At 43.1% G+C, this 19,195-nt stretch overlaps 1 pseudogene; it reads left to right on the top strand.

Moving 5' to 3' along the window:
• The window catches only part of LOC112069277 (calcium-activated potassium channel subunit alpha-1a-like), an 85,927-nt pseudogene that overhangs the window by 42,117 nt on the left and 24,615 nt on the right, over positions 1-19,195 (top strand).

Genomic DNA, 19,195 nt, shown 5'->3' with positions numbered 1-19,195 from the left:
GTGAGTGATATTTGGACTTTGGTCAAGTGATTGTGATAGATGGGCACACTTTTACTTTATGAATCCCAAAAAGTGAGGACTACTTTACATACAGCACTTTGAGTAAACCCGTCCCATTGCAGCCAGGAGACCGGGTCCAGTCCCACGCTCTTACATGTGTACTGTATGAGGCTCAACATCTCATCCTGCGGCTACATCATGTGAACTTCTCTGTGGACGGATGCCAACATGAGAAAGATATACCTAGCATCATAGTGTAACATTGACATTTCACAGTGCAGCTTTGCTTGGGTTACTAAATGCTTACAGAGCATGTTCATCACATAACCAGCTAAATGTTTTATTTAAACATTTACATGCTGACCACACTGCCCGCGTCACGTGCATGAGCGTTGCAAAAATAAATGTACACATACATGTTATTCAATCATTGCACCCACACTGCTCGTGCGCGTCAACGAGCGTCTGTGTAGCCAGGCGCTAAAATAGAACTTGGTTCTATTTGTGACGCCTGACGAGCTGCAAGCCTCCTCTCCCATCTCCTCATTGGTTTTTAGGAGCATATACCCACGTGGGTGATTGACAGATGAACTGAGGTCCACACTCCAGTCCAGTTGTGGTGGTAATGCACCTTAAAGTTGGTTGCCAACCGCCATATAAAGTCCACAGAGAAGAAGAAGCCTGAAGGAGGAGAGATTACTAGAAACTAACTAAATTTATCCTTTTATCTGTGGATTAATTGTCGGAGTAGAGGACCTTGTGCGTTTCAGCTAAAAAACAAACCCAATGTTTATATCCCAGGACAATAAGCTAGCAACAGCAAGCTAGCAAGCTAAATTGCCATAAATGTTTAATGCTTTTCAACCTGTCCCAATATTAATACAGTTGTTCCGAGTTCGTTTTGATATTTCAACCTGCGTGTCCTGATCGCGTCTGGTGTGGGTGGACAAAATTAACATATGCTCGATGGCGCAGATGGACGTACGCGCACGAGCAGTCTGGTCAGCAGGCTGCATATTATACCATGTGATATAACTGTGGTGTAACTCTGATATATATAATGTGATTTAACTGTGGTGTAACTGTGATATTATATAATGTGTGATTTAACTGTGGTGTAACTGGGATACGGTGGATCAGTACCAGAGGTATGATGCAGAGTAACCCAGTCACTCACCTATTAGATGGGTACATTAACCAGTCACTCACCTATTAGATGGGTACATTAACCCAGTCACTCACCTATCAGATGGGTACATTAACCCAGTCACTCACCTATTAGATGGGTACATTAACCCAGTCACTCACCTATCAGATGGTACAGTAACCAGTCACTCATCCATCAGATGGGTACATTAACCCAGTCACTCCCTATCAGATGGGTACAGTAACCCAGTCACTCACCTATTAGATGGGTACAGTAACCCAGTCACTCACCCATCAGATAGGTACATTAACCCAGTCACTCACCTATTAGATGGTTACAGTAACCCAGTCACTCACCTATTAGATGGGTACATTACCCAGTCACTCCCCTATCAGATGGGTACAGTAACCCAGTCACTCACCTAATAGAGGGTACAGTAACCAGTCACTCACCCATCAGATGGTACATTAACCCAGTCACTCACCTATTAGATGGGTACAGTAACCCAGTCACTCACCTATTAGATGGTACATTAACCCAGTCACTCACCCATCAGATGGGTACAGTAACCCATCACTCACCATCAGATGGTACATTAACCCAGTCACTCACCTATTAGATGGGTACAGTAACCAGTCACTCACCTATTAGATGGGTACATTAACCCATCACTCACCTATTAGATGGGTACATTAACCCAGTCACTCACCTATTAGATGGGTACATTAACCCAGTCACTCACCCATCAGATGGTTACAGTAACCCAGTCACTCATCCATCAGATGGGTACAGTACCCAGTCACTCACCTATTAGATGGTACAGTAACCCAGTCACTCACCCATCAGATGGGTACAGTAACCAGTCACTCACCCATCAGATGGTTACAGTAACCCAGTCACTCACCCATCAGATGGGTACATTAACCCAGTCACTCACCTATTAGATGGGTACATTAACCCAGTCACTCACCTATTAGATGGTACAGTAACCCAGTCACTCACCCATCAGATGGGTACAGTAACCCAGTCACTCACCTATCAGACGGGTACAGTAACCCAGTCACTCACCCATCAGATGGGACATTAACCCAGTCACTCACCTATTAGATGGGTACATTAACCCAGTCACTCCCTATCAGATGGTTACAGTAACCCAGTCATTCACCCATCAGATGGGTACATTAACCCAGTCACTCACCTATTAGATGTGGTACATTAACCCAGTCACTCACTATTAGATGGGTACAGTAACCCAGTCACTCACCCATCAGATGGGTACAGTAACCCAGTCACTCACCTATCAGACGGGTACAGTAACCCAGTCACTCACCTATTAGATGGTACATTAACCCAGTCACTCACTATCAGACGGGTACAGTAACCCAGTCACTCACCTATCAGATGGGTACATTAACCCAGTCACTCACCTATCAGACGGTACAGTAACCCAGTCACTCACCACAGATGGGTACAGTAACCCAGTCACTCACCTATTAGAATGGGTACAGTAACCAGTCACTCACTATTAGATGGGTACATTAACCCAGTCACTCACCTATTAGATGGGTACAGTAACCCAGTCATCACCATCAGATGGGTACATTAACCAGTCACTCCTATCAGAATGTTACATAACCCAGTCATTCACCCATCAGATGGTACATTAACCCAGTCACTCACCTATTAGATGGGTACATTAACCCAGTCACTCACCATTTAGATGGTACAGTAACCCAGTCACTCACCCATCAGATGGGTACAGTAACCCAGTCACTCACCTATCAGACGGGTACAGTAACCCAGTCACTCACCTATTAGATGGGTACATTAACCCAGTCACTCACCTATCAGACGGGTACAGTAACCCAGTCACTCACCTATCAGATGGGTACATTAACCCAGTCACTCACCTATCAGAGGTACAGTAACCCAGTCACTCACCCATCAGATGGGTACAGTAACCCAGTCACTCACCTATTAGATGGGTACAGTAATCCAGTCACTCACCTATTAGAGGGTACATTAACCCAGTCACTCACCTATTAGATGGGTACAGTAACCCAGTCACTCACCTATCAGACGGTACAGTAACCCAGTCACTCCCCTATCAGATGGGTACAGTAACCCAGTCACTCACCTATTAGATGGGTACATTAACCCAGTCACTCACCTATTAGATGGGTACATTAACCCAGTCACTCACCCATCAGATGGTACATTAACCCAGTCACTCACCGATTAGATGGGTACAGTAACCCAGTCACTCACCTATTAGATGGGTACATTAACCCAGTCACTCACCCATCAGATGGGTACATTAACCCAGTCACTCACCTATTAGATGGGTACATTAACCAGTCACTCCCCTATATCAGATGGGTACATTAACCCAGTCACTCACCTATCAGATGGGTACAGTAACCCAGTCACTCACCCATCAGATGGGTACATTAACCCAGTCACTCCCCTATCAGWTGGGTACATTAACCCAGTCACTTCCCTATCAGATGGGTATAGTAACCCAGTCACTCACCTATCAGATGGGTACATTAACCCAGTCACTCACCTATCAGATGGGTGCATTAACCCAGTCACTATCAGATGGGTACAGTAACCCAGTCACTATCAGATGGGTACAGTAACCCAGTCATTTACCTATCGTATCAGATACAGGGTACAGTCAAGCAGTGTTCCTGACGGTCTATTTAACCTGCTGAGGACATATATCATCCTTAACTCCTCCCCCTTTTACCCCCCCCCCCCCCCCCACACACACACATACAGTCACCTTTGACCCTTTGATATTGACGTCCTCTAGTCTCAGACGACAGCTCTACTGACTGAAGGTCCTCCTTTTGTGTGCATACGAACACACAAGTTTAGCATCAGTGAATATTTTCAAACTAAAGCGCACGTTGGGATTCAGCTACATTGGTCAGTCTCAGATTGTAGAATAGAAGTTGCACTCGTCAGTGACGTGGTAGTTAGGGTCTGACTCGGCACCTGTTCCTTTGTGTTAGCGCCCCTTCCATGTCCCCCTAGGTGATCCCCTCCCAAGTCTCTCCCAACCCCCCCCTCACTAGGTTACAGGATAACCTTGCCTTGCCATTAACCCACTGCCTTTCCTCCCCTTCCTCTCATCCTTCCATCTCTCCAACCGCCCCAATGACCGTAGCCAAGATGTCCGTCTACCAGAGAATGACGCTGGCATGTTGTTTTGATTGCGGCCGTTCAGAGCGTGACTGCTCTCGCATGTCAGCCAATGTGCATCACCATAGTAACGCGAAGGACACCCTTCAACAGCGTGGCTTCCCTCTCTCTCCTGTCTCTCTTAATGATCGCTCGACCACTTTACGTGCCTGTAAGTTGTCAACGTGACACACACAGCGTGTGTCATCCATGTGTGTGTGTCTGTGTCTGTGTGTGTGTGTTTGTGTGTGCATGACCATGCAGCACAAAGTMTTTTGGTTTGTGTGTTTTCTGTGTCGTTTAGAATGCATTAATAGTCTACATATGTGAGTTTTGTTTAGCGACTGCCGTGATTGTTGATGTTGTCGATTGATGTTGGAGATGAAGTGTTAATGATGACGTTGGTTATCTTGTCGTGTCTTTGTCCTGCTACTAGTTGTCTTCTAGAGCATGCTATGTTAGTCTGGAATGTGTTTTAAAGCTGTTTTGGTTATCCTTTAGTAAGTGACACATTATTTACCGTTTTATAGTTGGTTATTTAGTTGGTTTAAGGTTAGAAGAAATACTGTTTATTGACCAAATTCTATATTTCTGCTAATGTTACAGTGTTTTGTTAGTGGACAAAATACCAATTCTGCTCGGCTTTATTATTTGTAATGTTTATAATCTAATATTATTGTAGTAGGGTTTCATACTACTGTAGCCTATATGTTACCAACCGTAGGACGTTTACATTTGTTTACTAGTGACCTGGATCACGCTCGCTCAATTACAGTAGATGCTTTCAGATTCAAGGGGCTGTAAGACAACACAATTTGCCAAGAAACAAGTCCCTACAGACAGAAATACAGACATGGAGCCGAGGGGGGCTCTAGTCTCCGATAACTAAAGCATTTTATATCTCTCTGAGTGTGTCAGAGCATGACGTCATCGACCCACACTAGTGTATGTTGTGTAGCATGGGAAGAGCAGAATATGCAATGTGTTCTTACATGTTACTTTGAAATATAAAGTCAGTCCACATTTGTTAAATAAGCAAACTTTATTTAATTTAAAATCAAAAGCAGATCTGCAGCACATAGTCTAGTCTCTGGGGCTGTCCTCTCCCCCCGAGRCGCAGCATGTCTTCCAGACAGGGCTGTTGTGGATGTGACTAGCTGACTTGCCATAGTCTGGCTGCATGGCTAAGTTAGCAGAGAATGCTCTAGAGTCGCTGTCTACACGGTGTGCGGAACGCTGAGAGCGGGGCCTCATGCGGGTTGACATGAAAATTATGTTTGCATTTTCATTTTGGGAGTGTTACCAGTTGTCATGAAACTCAGGGTGACAGTTCCTAACCCCTAGGCCGCCCAGAACCCCTCCCTCCTCCCCTCCTCCCCTCCCCCTCTCTCGCTCACTCTCATTCCATCTCTCTCTCCATTTCTCTCTCTCTCTCTCTCTCTCGCTCTATCCCTCCCCCCCATCTCTCTCTCGCTCTTCTTCGGGTGGCAGGTAGCCTAGCGGTTAAGCGCGTTGGGCCAGTAACCAAAAGGTTGCTGGTTAGACTCCCCGAGGCGGCCAGGTGAAAAAAATCTGCCATTCCTCCCTTGAGCAATGCAGTTTACCGTCAACAACTGCTCCTTGGGTGCTGTGGACGTCGATTAAGGCAGTCCCCCCCACACCACTCTGATTCAGAGGGGTTAAATGTGGAAGACACTTTTCGGTTCACTGAATTTCAGAACTGACTAGGTGTCCCTCTGTTCATTCTCTTGTTGTGGGACAGATGCTAGCCTGTTAGTTCTGTGCCGGCCAATCGCAGGCGACAGATGCCAGGACCAGCATGCTCCCTGGTTGAACATGTCCTCTCACTGTCCTGCCATTAGCTAAAAAACCTGACCTTTATGTGGTACTCTACAGGGGTCCAATGGGTAAGGTATTGTTGAATATGTTGGACTCTACAGGGGTCCAATAGGTAAGGTATTGTTGAATATGTTGGACTCTACAGGGGTCCAATGGGTAAGGTATTGTTGAATATGTTGGACTCTACAGGGGTCCAAAAGCTGACTTACAGAAAGTAAAACGTGGAATCTGGGATACTCTTTTTCATGGGGAGTAGGGAAAACCTTTCCTTTATAAATGTACTGTTCTATAGGTCTCAGTCACGATGTATGAAGTACTGTATGTGTCAGTAACAATACGGTTTATCATTTTAAGTTAACCATTCATAATTTCAGCTCCCTGATCAAGGAAGTATCACAGTCTGACTTAAGTATTAAACCTTTGTCCAAGGAGGGGGTGTGGGGGTGGGGGGGCATCTCCTAACGTCTTGGGGATCTGGAAACATTTTGAATACTGAAGTCAATCTGATGAGATCTGGCTGAGCTGACGGCATCACCGCACGTCATTGAAACATCCTTATTTTTTACTAACCAATTGTTATTTTCCATTGCTTGGTTCCATTTTGTCTTCGAGGCACACCTCAGTTCAGAAGTGCCTTAAAGAGATTGAACCCAACAGCAGCTTGACAAACTGACATTATAACCTTCCGTTATAACCTGTATTATCAGTCTATATAATTTGCTCTCATTGCAACAACCCTGTAACTTGTCATTGTCTTTGCATCTTTCTCAGCAAAAAATAACTATAACGGATATATCAAATCAAGTAAGTTTTGATTTCCATGTATGTTTTTTGTTATTAAATTTGTTTCTTATATGTTGTTAACCCTCCTCTCAGTCCCCTGTCCATTCCCTGCCTCCATCTTTCTGACTGTGTCTATCTAACTCTCCATATTTTCCTGTTTGCTCGTCAGCAGGTTTGGGGTCATTTCAGTTAAATAATTATTTCAGGAAGTAAACTGAATTTCCAATTCCAGTTKTCCTTCATTTCTATGAGAGTTTCTGTTTACTTCCTGAATTGACAGAATTTAAATATAATTGACCTCAACCCAGCTCGCCAGTTGCTGTGTTTCACTGCTCAATAATCCGACATCCTCAATCACTGACGTTGAAAAAGACACTGTCTATTACTGGACTGGTCTTTGTGTCTTTAGGAGGGAGGTTGGTGTCTGTCTGTTGCCCTGTGACAGAAAATACTGTACAGTAGGCTGTCATGGTACGCGAGGCAAATTAACTACGTACATCTTTCATGATAACATTACATTTTTAGAAACACAGAACAATGTGTGTTTTTCAGTTTTATCCCAATACTTTATGTTTCAGTAAATATTAGTTTTAATTTGAGCAGTAGATGGTGCTACTGCTCTAAGGCAGTGTATCTCTGGATATTAGCACTAAGATCACTGCACTGTAGAGTAAAGCATTGTAGGTCTCCGATAACAGTTATGTCTGGTGAATCTCAAGAGAACCTGGAATCAAACGGCTACCAAAACCAATCAAACGGATACCAAAACCAATCAGACGGATACCAAAACCAATCAGACGGATACCAAAACCAATCAAACGGCTATCACAACCAATCAAACGGCTACCAAAACCAATCAGACGGATACCAAAACCAATCAGACGGATACCAAAACCAATCAAACGGATACCAAAACCAATCAGACGGATATCAAAACCAATCAGACGGATACCAAAACCAATCAGACGGATACCAAAACCAATCAGACGGATACCAAAACCAATCAAACGGCTACCAAAACCAATCAAACGGCTACCAAAACCAATCAAACGGATACCAAAACCAATCAAACGGCTACCAAAACCAATCAAACAGGTACCAAAACCAATCAGACGGCTATCAAAACCAATCAAACAGGTACCAAAACCAATCAAACGGATACCAAAACCAATCAAACGGCTACCAAAACCAATCANACCAATCAAACGGATACCAAAACCAATCAAACGGCTACCAAAACCAATCAGACGGCTACCAAAACCAATCAAACAGGTATCAAAACCAATCAAACAGGTATCAAAACCAATCAAACAGGTATCAAAACCAATCACATGAATAAGCTATTGGATCACACAATTAACTTGTTTAGGAATTATTTTTTTAGATTGACAATGACAAAACATAATTATTGAGCGTTATTTAGGAGGGGTATGGATAGTACAGTTCTCTACGATTTTCACAATTCATTCCAAGTAGTGGTTGACGAGACAACGTTACTATAGACCATCTAGAGTAGAGGGTCTTAGAAAGTCAGGACATCTGCCACAATGTGTTGTCCCTGCTGTAAAGCTGTGCGTGTTTGACGTGGGACAGATGAGTGCAGGAGATTTAGGGCCAGAACGGTAATGTATTAGACAGCTGACCGTTTAAATAATCATCTCTATACAAATTGGCTTCTGATCCCAGCTAGCTTTGTGAGAAGTGGAAAGATTATTTTTTTTCCTTCCTGAGGGTATTGTTAGATTTTTAGTCATAATAAATAAAATAAAATGTCTCTTTTTAACACTAGGAAACTAGATAAGTCAAAACTAAATAAACACATTTATTTTGCAGCTTTGATTAGGGATTCAAACAGTTTGAATTTATTAGGTTTGTTGTGATAAAATATGTTAAGTTCATCCCTTTCAGATGTCGGTTGTAAATGTCTGTTGTCATGTGATTATTCTCATAGTAGAATAGTAGAACAATCAAAATAGCACCTGAGAGCCTGTTGATTAATTCATGTTTATTATGAATATCAAAGTAAATGTCCTATCTAACATTTTCATTTTAAGAGTCTACTTCTAGTCGTTAAGTGGTGTTTAATAACAATGAGTTTCTTAATTATTGAACTATTCATATTTTTTATGCCATAAAGAATGATCCCCAACTTAAAATAATGGTGAATGACACGTCTGTAAAATAAAATTCCCACTGATATTCGGTCCATTATGAAGTCAGTTGAATTCAACCCCACAGCACCTAATTTACAGACAGTGTAGACATGTAAATAATCTATGGTTCTTCTCTAGTGCTGATTTTCATTCTTCTCTATCCGACAGTTCAAGACGACCCCTTTATCAAAAGGTCAACCTATCAGAAACAGTCTATTCAGGGCTCCCGAGTGCCGCAGCGGTCTAAGGCACTGCATCTCAGTGCTAGAGGCGTCACTACAGACCCTGGTTCGATTCCAGGCTGTATCACAACCGGCCATGATTGGGAGTCCCATAGGACGGCGCACAATTGGCCCAGCGTCATCCGGGTTAGGGTTTGGCCCGGGGCTGGCCATCATTCTAAATAAGAATTTGTTCTTAACGGACTTGGCTAATTAAATGAAGATAAACAATWATTGAACCACAACTCCATGACCAATGCAGCCCACCGTAAAGCAGCAACAGTGGAGTAGTATTGCCCATGTCTGGGTCAATTCCTCTAGTCAACAACCGTAAAGGAAGCCTGCAGTCTTCCAGGCCCTCAGTGTTAATGTATAGCCTCCGAGGCTCCCGAGAGCTGGTCCAGGGGGGTAGGCAGCAGAGGATGCCAGCAGGCTGCTAGTTAAATACAGATACCAGCCCAGTCACTCCAGTAATACCACCCTGCTCAATATGAGACACTGTACATGTGAGAACCCTACGTGTGGCGCCATGGCTAGTTTGGCCCCTGCTCACCACTAGATAACATCACACAACGTGTTGTGTTTTAGACTGTAGCTAAGTGGAGTGGATGCAAGCCCCCATCGGGTTGAACCACTGTGCGGCTCAATGATACTAGCTAACATCACAACACTTCGGTGACTGAGGCTGCTGCTAGGCTGGAGTGGAGCACTGGGGTTGTAAGCCCCCTTGAGGTCTTGTGTGGCTAGGCTTTACGACGCCCTGCTCGACACAACGCATGTGTTTGTGACTGAGGCAGAGGCTGTACTGCTGGGGTGGAGTGGTTGCATGTGTAACATTCCTTGCTAATGACCCAGTGTGTGCAGCTGTCAGCTGGGAACTACTAAATATTGAACACACTGACTGAGGAATCTCCAGCCACTCCACCCCACTCCACCGTTGCTTCACTACTGTCATAGATAAACAGGCCAGCGATTGGAGGTTAGCCCAGGATATTTTTTAGTATTTTTTTTGTTTTTGGTTACTACCCCTTTTTCTCCCCAATTTCATGGTATCCAATTGGTAGTTACAGTCTTGTCTCATCGCTGCAACACCTGTACGTACTCAGGAGAGGCGAAAGTCAAAAGCCGTGCGTCCTCCGAAGCACAACCCAACCAAGCCGCACTGCTTCTTGACACAATGCCCACTTAACCAAGAAGCCAGCCACTGTGTCGCGTGCACTGCGCCCGGCCCACCACAGGAGTCGCTAGTGCGCGAAACCCGGACGACGCTGGGCCAATTGTGCATCGCCACCATGGGTCTCCCGGTCGCGGCCGGCTGAGACAGAGCCTGGACTCGAACCAAGAATCTCTAGTGGCACAGCTAGCACTGCAATGCAGTGCCTTAGACCACTGCGCCACTCGGGACACCTGGACCAGGATATTTCACGTTATTCATTTTAATGTATGAGTTACATTCTAGTTTCCTTTTTTTACAGGAAGGTCGGGTTGAAACACATTGTGTCGTGTTGACAGTCTGAAACATAATTTAAAACCACTTATCTCTTTCTACTGATTTGGTCTGTTTGTATCCCAAATGACACCCTGTTTCCTAGTGCACTACTATGGGACCTGGTCTATAGGGAATAGGGTGCTATTTGGGACAGAGTCCTGGTTTTGTATATCTAGCTCGTTAGAACTCAACACGGGTGCTAATATGGTTAGTCATGTATTAAAGATCTATGCCAGTTCTGGACTTACTAGATTTACACATCTAGTTTTTCTGGATCTATGTCAAGTAATGCAAGGGGGAAAAAATGGCACAGCAGCCATTTTGGGAGGGGGTGTGGATGACCACACACCATAGCAGCCATTTTGGAGACGGCGGGTTGGATACACACACATAGCATCCATTTTGGAGGGGTTGGATGACCACACACCATAGCAGTCATTTTGGGAGGGTGTGTGGATGACCACACACCATAGCAGTCATTTTGGGAGGGGTGTGGATGACACACACCATGAAGTCATTTTGGAGGGGTGTGGATGACCACACACCATAGCAGTCATTTTGGGAGGGGTGTGGATGACCACACACCCATAGCAGTCATTTTGGGAGGGGGTGTGGATGACCACACACCATAGCAGTCATTTTGGGAGGGGGTGTGGATGACCACACACCATAGCAGTCATCTTGTTGATTTTAGATGTCAACTTGCTGTTTTTATTTCATTTTCATTTTCACTCAACTGGCACTGAGGAGCGGCTTTCTCTTCACGTGTAGAAATGTGATATCAGCTAGCATAAAGAATTTGCCTGATTCATTTTCACTGGCGGGCGAAACTTGTCGTTCTTTTTTTTTCTTCTTTTTTTTGCGAAGAGAAGAGCCCTGGGTCGGTGTAGTTTCATGTAGTGGTAAAGACAATGTCCAAGGGGCAGCTGAGCTGTGAATAAATCACAGTGGCACTCAGACCAAGCTAATTACACGAGCCAAGGGCATCGGCAGTCAGTGTCATTAGGCCCCGAGAAGAGAGAGGAAACTAAAGACCAGCCATCTCCGATGCATTCAGACTTTGGAACAAAGGGCCCATATTTATGATGTCGTCTCTGTGATATTTATGCTTTATTATCTTAATCAGATGAACGTTCTGAGAGATTTGCATAGCCAGCAGTAGAAGCATCTTAAAGTAACTGCCCAGTGTTCTCAGATTTCTATGAAATATGACCTATAAAACAGTTTTCCTTCCAAAAATGGTTAATCTGGTATGTTAAAAGAAGCTTTTCTGTGTTTGAATGGTGTGGGCGTACCCCAACAACAGAATGGTGTTGGTCTATAGCTGTCATAAAAAATATTTATGTGAGTAGAGTGCTGATTATCGAGCTCATCTTCCTCTAGACAGTTGATTGGCCAGCTCATCCACCTCAGAGAGATGACATCATGTTCTATGAGGAAATAGCATGCCTTTTTTAAAACGATCTGTTTGAGATACAAGTTTGACATTTTACATTTACATTTAGGTCATTTAGCAGACGCTCTTATCCAGAGCGACTTACAAATTGGTGCATTCACCTTATGATATCCAGTGGAACAACCACTTTACAAGTAGTGATCTAACTCTTTTAAGGGGGGGGGGGGGGGGGGGGGGTTAGAAGGATTATTACTTTACTTTATCCTATATGGGGTTATTGAAGTGTTTTTTCCCCTCCTATTCATGCTTTGGCCACAAATACACGTAAAGAGTCAACAACATTATTTGCATATAAGTTAACAGAGAATGAACTTTTACAAGTGATTTTCCCTGGGCAGTTCCTTTAAGTTTCTATTGTAATGATTTAATAGGACATGGACATATGTTTATTGAATTAGCATACATACTGGGGTTAATGCATGTGTCACAGTCGGTCACACACTCCCAATGATACTTATTCCAAAGGGTTGATTTCATTGTGCATTTTTAAACTAGAATGATTCAGAAATGGCCATTGAGGATGATTACAATTTATATACAAAATTTGAACAGATATATACAGTATTAAGCTAGAAACGGAAAAGAGATATAAGTATAATTTGTAAATGCCATTAAAATGTGGGCTTGGTTTTTAGTGTGATGTTACAATACTGGGGCGGCAGGTAGCCTAGTGGTTAGAGCGTTGGGCCAGTAACYGAAAGGTTGCTAGATCGAATTCCCGAGTTGACATGGTAAAAAAAAATCTGTTGTTCTGCCCCTGAACGAGGCAGTTAACCCCACTGTTCCTAGGCCGTCATTGTAAATATGAATTTGTTCTTAAATGACTTGCCTAATAAAATAGATACAGTGTTGTTGTCATATAATATTATACGCACAGTATGTAGGATACTGTAAGAGATTCAATAAGTCAGATTTACAGTAAGTCAGATTTACAGTAAATCAGATTTACAGTAAATCAGATTTACAGTAAGTCAGATTTACAGTAAGTCAGATTTACAGTAAGTCAATGGTATATTAAATGAGAAGCATGATGGTGATGGCACTGCAGCATGTTGCATCATTATGTTTACACTAACGCAGACGATGTTCACATGCATTTTTATTGAGTTGCATTTGGGGGATTTGTCAGGTCGTACTACTGTATCATGCATTACATCCGTCCCGTCCTTACCCCTTCCTCACCCTGTGGTCTCCTGTTCCTCTAGTCTCCTGTTCCTGATTCTAACCTGTCTTGCCTCTTTTGCTTTGGGAGCTTCTCTGACTTTGAACCGATTGTGCTGTGTTGTCTTGGGTGTACTAACTTACAGTAAATGTATAAGACTTACTGTATGTGATCTCACCTAGCCATTCCTTGGCTCCTCCCACTCTCGCCTGTTACTGCAGTGGAAGAGGAGCAGCAGTCAGCTGTTTCGCCTAAAAAGAAACAAGGCAATGGAAACACGAGGAACTCACCCAACAGTTCACCAAAAATGATGAGGTAAGACAACAGCTTCAAGAGAGCACTATCTGTCAGTACTGTTCCGTTAGTGTTTCTTTATATGTGACCGGATTCAGGATCGTAGGCGTTTGACGCTCTTTTCTACTTCACAGTAGGGCCGTTAAAAAAATGATATTTGTATTTTTTTGGCAGAAATGCCTTCTTGAACATGGAAACTTTCGTATGCATTGATTACAGACTGGTCTGGGATTAGTTAATACTGTATGATTTAAAAAATAATATTATGAGCCTAGTTTAGCCAAGGAGAAAGCACTGAGCTATGTAGTGAGAAAGGCAGGATCCCTGATTGGTTGAGATAATGGAGGTGGATAATAGAGACACTACTTCCTGGAGGACGATACCATGCTGACTCGTTTGTTTATTCTTAAGGAGATGAGTGGGGCTAAGGCTTAAGAGGGTTTGAACGACGCTGACTCAAGTGATTTCTTTCTCCTGGGAGAACAAGTTTATCAAATTTACAAGATGCAGAACTTTCCCATGTTTCCCCCAACTGCAGTGTATGATATACCATTTTGATTTAATCAGACTAAGACCTTTTCATGTTGTAGCTGAACCGGACGCTAACGCATCACAGTATGTATGTACACAAGCTTCACTTATTTTTCTTAAAGCCAAGTCTGCAAAATTTGACACTTGCTCACCTTCCTGAATTCAGTCACAAGTTATAGTCGTTACAACCGTGATGATACATATTACACAGAATAAGAACAAGAGCGAGACAGAGAACTCTCTAAAGCTGAAACATTTCTACTCTGTCAATTTGTCAGCTGTTAAAGACAAGACATAAGCTTTAATATTTATTTCATGAGAGAGACAGACCGACCATGAGAAGCGCTTTGAGTAATACTCTAGCTTTAAGACCTGAACTGTCACCCCTCCCAGTCCCATCCACATGTACTGGACCTTTAAACAGCAGTGACACTAATGACAGCACCAACCAATCAGAGAGACTCCTGTGGTTCTATCGCCCCAGGCAACTCTATTGTAGCGATCCCTTTGAGTTCTATTTTTGGTTCATAAGACCACGGGTGATATAGCTCATCGCCATCCAAACTGAAAATCAAATGCTACCTTGCTTTTATCTTGTCCCATGGAATTAATTGAGTGTTTATTGATTTTGACGGGTGATAGGAACTGCTATTCAACACACGAGGCCATTAGAAGGAATAGAAGAACCATTATCTGTAATGGCTCTCGTTGGTGGTAGGAAGAGTAGACCAAAGCGCAGCGTGGAAAGTGTTCATGATTCTTTTATAAAAAAAAACACTCAAACAAAATAACAAAAGCGAAAACGAAAGCCCGCAGTTCTGTCAGGCTAAGACACTAAACAGAAAACAAGATCCCACAACCTAATGGTGGGAAAAAGGGCTGCCTAAGTATGATCCCCAATCAGAGACAACGATAGACAGCTGCCTCTGATTGGGAACCACACTCGGGCCAAAAACAAAGAAACAGAAGACATAGAATTTCCCACCCGAGTCACACCCTGACCTAACCAAACATAGAGAATAATAAGGATCTCTAAGGTCAGGGCGTGACATTATCATTCAAGGGGAAAGGTAATAGAAGAACCAGGTCAGAGGGAAGTCACACGGCAGAGTATGGAACAACTGCAAACATCTCTGCATAAAATATGATTGAATTCTACTGTACATTGCTATTGTATATAGTTTGTGTAAAAGCAAGTTGTTAATTGAAGGTACCTCCAAGCTAGTTATAGTAGTACTACATCTTACAGTTACCAACAAACATTTGCTCACCTGCTTACATGAGGAAATCATATTTTGCACAGAAACTAAACCGTGCCCCTGTTTGCCACATAATTTATGCATGTTTTCTTTGATCTGTTTGACTGGTAATATTTATTTGGAGGCATTTGGCCTCTTCTGATTTGCTTCAAAGTGTTGTCAGAGCTGTACAGTAGAGCTTTCGGAGGTTTCCCTGCCTCCTGGGAAGCTGGTGGAAGCTCTGGGGATATTTTAATGTTATTCAGACTAAGGCCTTTTCATGTTATAGCCCTTAGCTAAACGAACGCTAACGCACCACAGTGTGTATGTGTTTATTTTATATACAGTGGCAATGTGTGTCTAAGACAATTTTTACCCTCTGGACATTAAAGTTCATCCTATCCTATCATACTCCGCTGTTAGCCATGCTAATACTGCTGGGTATACAAGTGGATCTGATCTAGTACAGTATACAGGTGGACCTAATCTAATACAGTATACTGATCTGATCTAGTACTGTATACAGGTGGATCTAATGTAGTACAGTATACAGGTGGACTAATCTAATTACAGTATAGCTGATCTGATCATAATCTGTATACTGATCTGATCTATACTGTATACAGGACATGTAGTACAGGTAGGTGGATCTGATCTAGTACATGTATACTGATATGATCTAGTAACTTTATACGATCTTGAATCTAATACTGTATATGATCTATCTAGTACTGTAAACAGGTGGATCTGATTTAGTACAGTATACAGGTGGATTGATTAGTACGGTATAACGATCTGATCTAATCTGTTAATACAGGTGATCTAATTGTAGTGTATACAGGTGATCTAATCTAGATACAGTAAACTGATAGATCTAATACTATACTGATCTGATAGTATCTGATAAGTACTACATCTAAGTACTGTATCTGATCTGATCTATACTGTATACTGATCTGATCTAGTACTGTATACTATATGATCATAAGTATCTATATCCTGATTGATCCTATAGCTGTAATACAGGGTGATCTGATCTAGTACTGTATACAGTGGATCTGATCTAGTACTGTATACAGGTGATCTGATCTATACTGTATACAGGTGGATCTGATCTAATACTGTATACTGATCTGATCTAGTACTGTATACAGGTGATCTGATCTAGTACTGTATACGGTGATCTGATCTAGTACTGTATACAGGTGATCTGACTATACTATTACAGATCTGTCTATACTGAACAGGTGGATCTGTCTAGTACTGTATACAGGTGGATCTGATCTAGTACTGTATACAGGTGGATCTGATCTAGTACTGTATACAGGGGAATCTGATTAATACTGTATACTGATCTGATCTAGTACTGTATACTGATCTGATCTTAGTACTGTATACTGATCTAATCTAATACGTATCAGGTGGATCTAATCATACTGTATACAGGTGGATCTATCTAATATGTACAGGTGGATACTGATAATACTATACATGTATAACTGATCTGACTTCTAGTATGTACTATGATCTGATTAGTGACTGTTCTATAGGACTGTCTACATACTGTAATAAGATGATCTAATATATGTATACAGTGGATCTAATCTATACTGTATACAGGTGGATCTATCTAATACTGTATACGTGATCTGATCTAGTACTGTATACTGAACTTAATCTTTTCATGAAATACTAAGGTGCTTTTACTGCGATGTGCATCGTCTGCGTGGCTGTCCTTGCTGCGCTGCCTGTGTCTGTCTAAGGCTGTCTGGCTGTCTTGGCTGTCTGGCTGTCTGCGCCTGGCTGTCTGGCTGTCTGCTGTCCTGGCTGTTCTGTGCTGCTGGCGTCTGGTGCCTTGGCTGCCTGGCTGTCCTTTTGGCTTTTTGCCTGGCTGTCTGGCTGTCTGGCTGCTGGCCTGTCTGGCTAGTCTGGGCTGCTGGTGTCTGTCTGGCTGCCTGGCTGCCTGGCTGTCTGGCTGCCTGGCTGCCTGGCTGTCTGGCTGCCTGGCTGCCTGGCTGCCTGGTTGCCTGGCTGTCTGGCTGCCTGTCTGTCTGTCTGTCTGGCTGCCTGGCTGTCTGGCTGCCTGGCTGTCTGGCTGCCTGCACTGTGAACTCGAAGAAGCGATTGTTTGCAGTAGCCTAAGGGATACTTTATTTCTACAAGCTGATAGAAAAAACATCTGGTTACGTATACCATGTGTTTTCTACAGGACCTGGGGGCCCCACGGCCCTTGTAAATAAGTAATGATCAACAGATTGGCTGTGGGTTTTTGAAAAGCATGCCTTTGTCAGTTTGTATGATGGGGGGGGGATTTTCAAAGCCATTGCCTGATTCCATTGCCTGCTGGAGCGGAGCGGGAGGGAGTGAATGCTCATTCACAGCTAGGAGCTACAGTGCTCTTACTAAAGGGAATGTTGGAAGAGCCCCTTTTAAAAGGCCCAGCTTCTAGCAGAGTTTCCACTCAGTTGAGCTGTCAACTCCTATGTTCTAAAATGCATGGATTTTCTATGCTACTGATGTTTTATCTTTCATGTTGAAAGTGAATCTAAAATTCATCCATCACAGTGATAAGTCTACAATGTACAGTAGCTAGTCAGGATAAATATTTACTAATTAGATGTTAAATTAAATAAAAACTAGTTTTTAAAAGAAATTGGGGATGGTTCTGAAACCCATGTCATTCACAACAATTTCAATCCACTCAATCTACATAGTGAAAATAATGAAACACATGGCCTACAGTACGTGTTGATGAAAGCAATAATATTTTTTTTTTAAAGAAAAAAAAGAAGCTGTATTGTCACATACACCAGATGGGTGCAGTGAAATGTGTTGTTTTACAGGGTCAGCCATAGTAGCACGCTGCCCCTGGAGTAAATTAAGGTTAAGTGCCTTGCCCAAGGGCACATCAACAGATTTTTTACCTTGTCGGCTGGGGTATTGAAACCAGCGACCTTTCAGTTACTGGCCTAACGCTCTAACCGCTAGACTACCTGCCTCCTGGTAAAACAAAGTTAAAACACACTTTAGAAACACCTTTCTGAAGTCAAAAACTATAGAAGTTATCCGTGGAAGTAGAGTCAGTAGAATCAGCTGTAGAGATATTAGATATAGGATTGTGTCCCGAATGGAACCCTCTTTCCTACATAGTGCACTTGGTTTTGATCAAAAGTAGGGAATAGGGTGCTATTTGAGAAACGACGGACATGGCGATATAGCCATCTCCTGATGACGGCAGAGAGAGAGAATGTGACGTGTCACTGAAGTAACAAGTCACATCCACCCCCCTCCTTGGTGATTTCCTCCTGGCTGAGACGAACTCTATCTCCACGGAGCCCTCATGGGTCATAAGGTTAGCTCGCACTCGTCCGCACCGTGACACACGTCATGTCGGGAACAGTGCAGCTGAGGCGAGCGGCGGTGTAGGTYGACAGTGMCYACGTCCCAAATGGCACCATATTCCCTACATAGTGCACTACTAATGACCAGATGGGCCCTGGTCAAAAGGTAATGCACTATATAGCGAATCGAGTTCCATTTGGGACTCACTGTGTCTGAGACTGTGAGAGATAGCTATCTTGGCAGACATAGTCTGTGCCTCACTCACCAGTAATGGCGGGGAGCGCAGATTGAAGTGACAGGCCTCCACTGAGTGAGTGATGAAACGTGCTGGTAATGAAATATTTCCCGGGG

The sequence above is a fragment of the Salvelinus sp. IW2-2015 genome, unplaced genomic scaffold, assembly GCF_002910315.2.
Source record: "Salvelinus sp. IW2-2015 unplaced genomic scaffold, ASM291031v2 Un_scaffold959, whole genome shotgun sequence".
Lineage (NCBI taxonomy): Eukaryota > Metazoa > Chordata > Actinopteri > Salmoniformes > Salmonidae > Salvelinus > Salvelinus sp. IW2-2015.
This window is presented reverse-complemented; position numbering and strand designations above follow the sequence as displayed.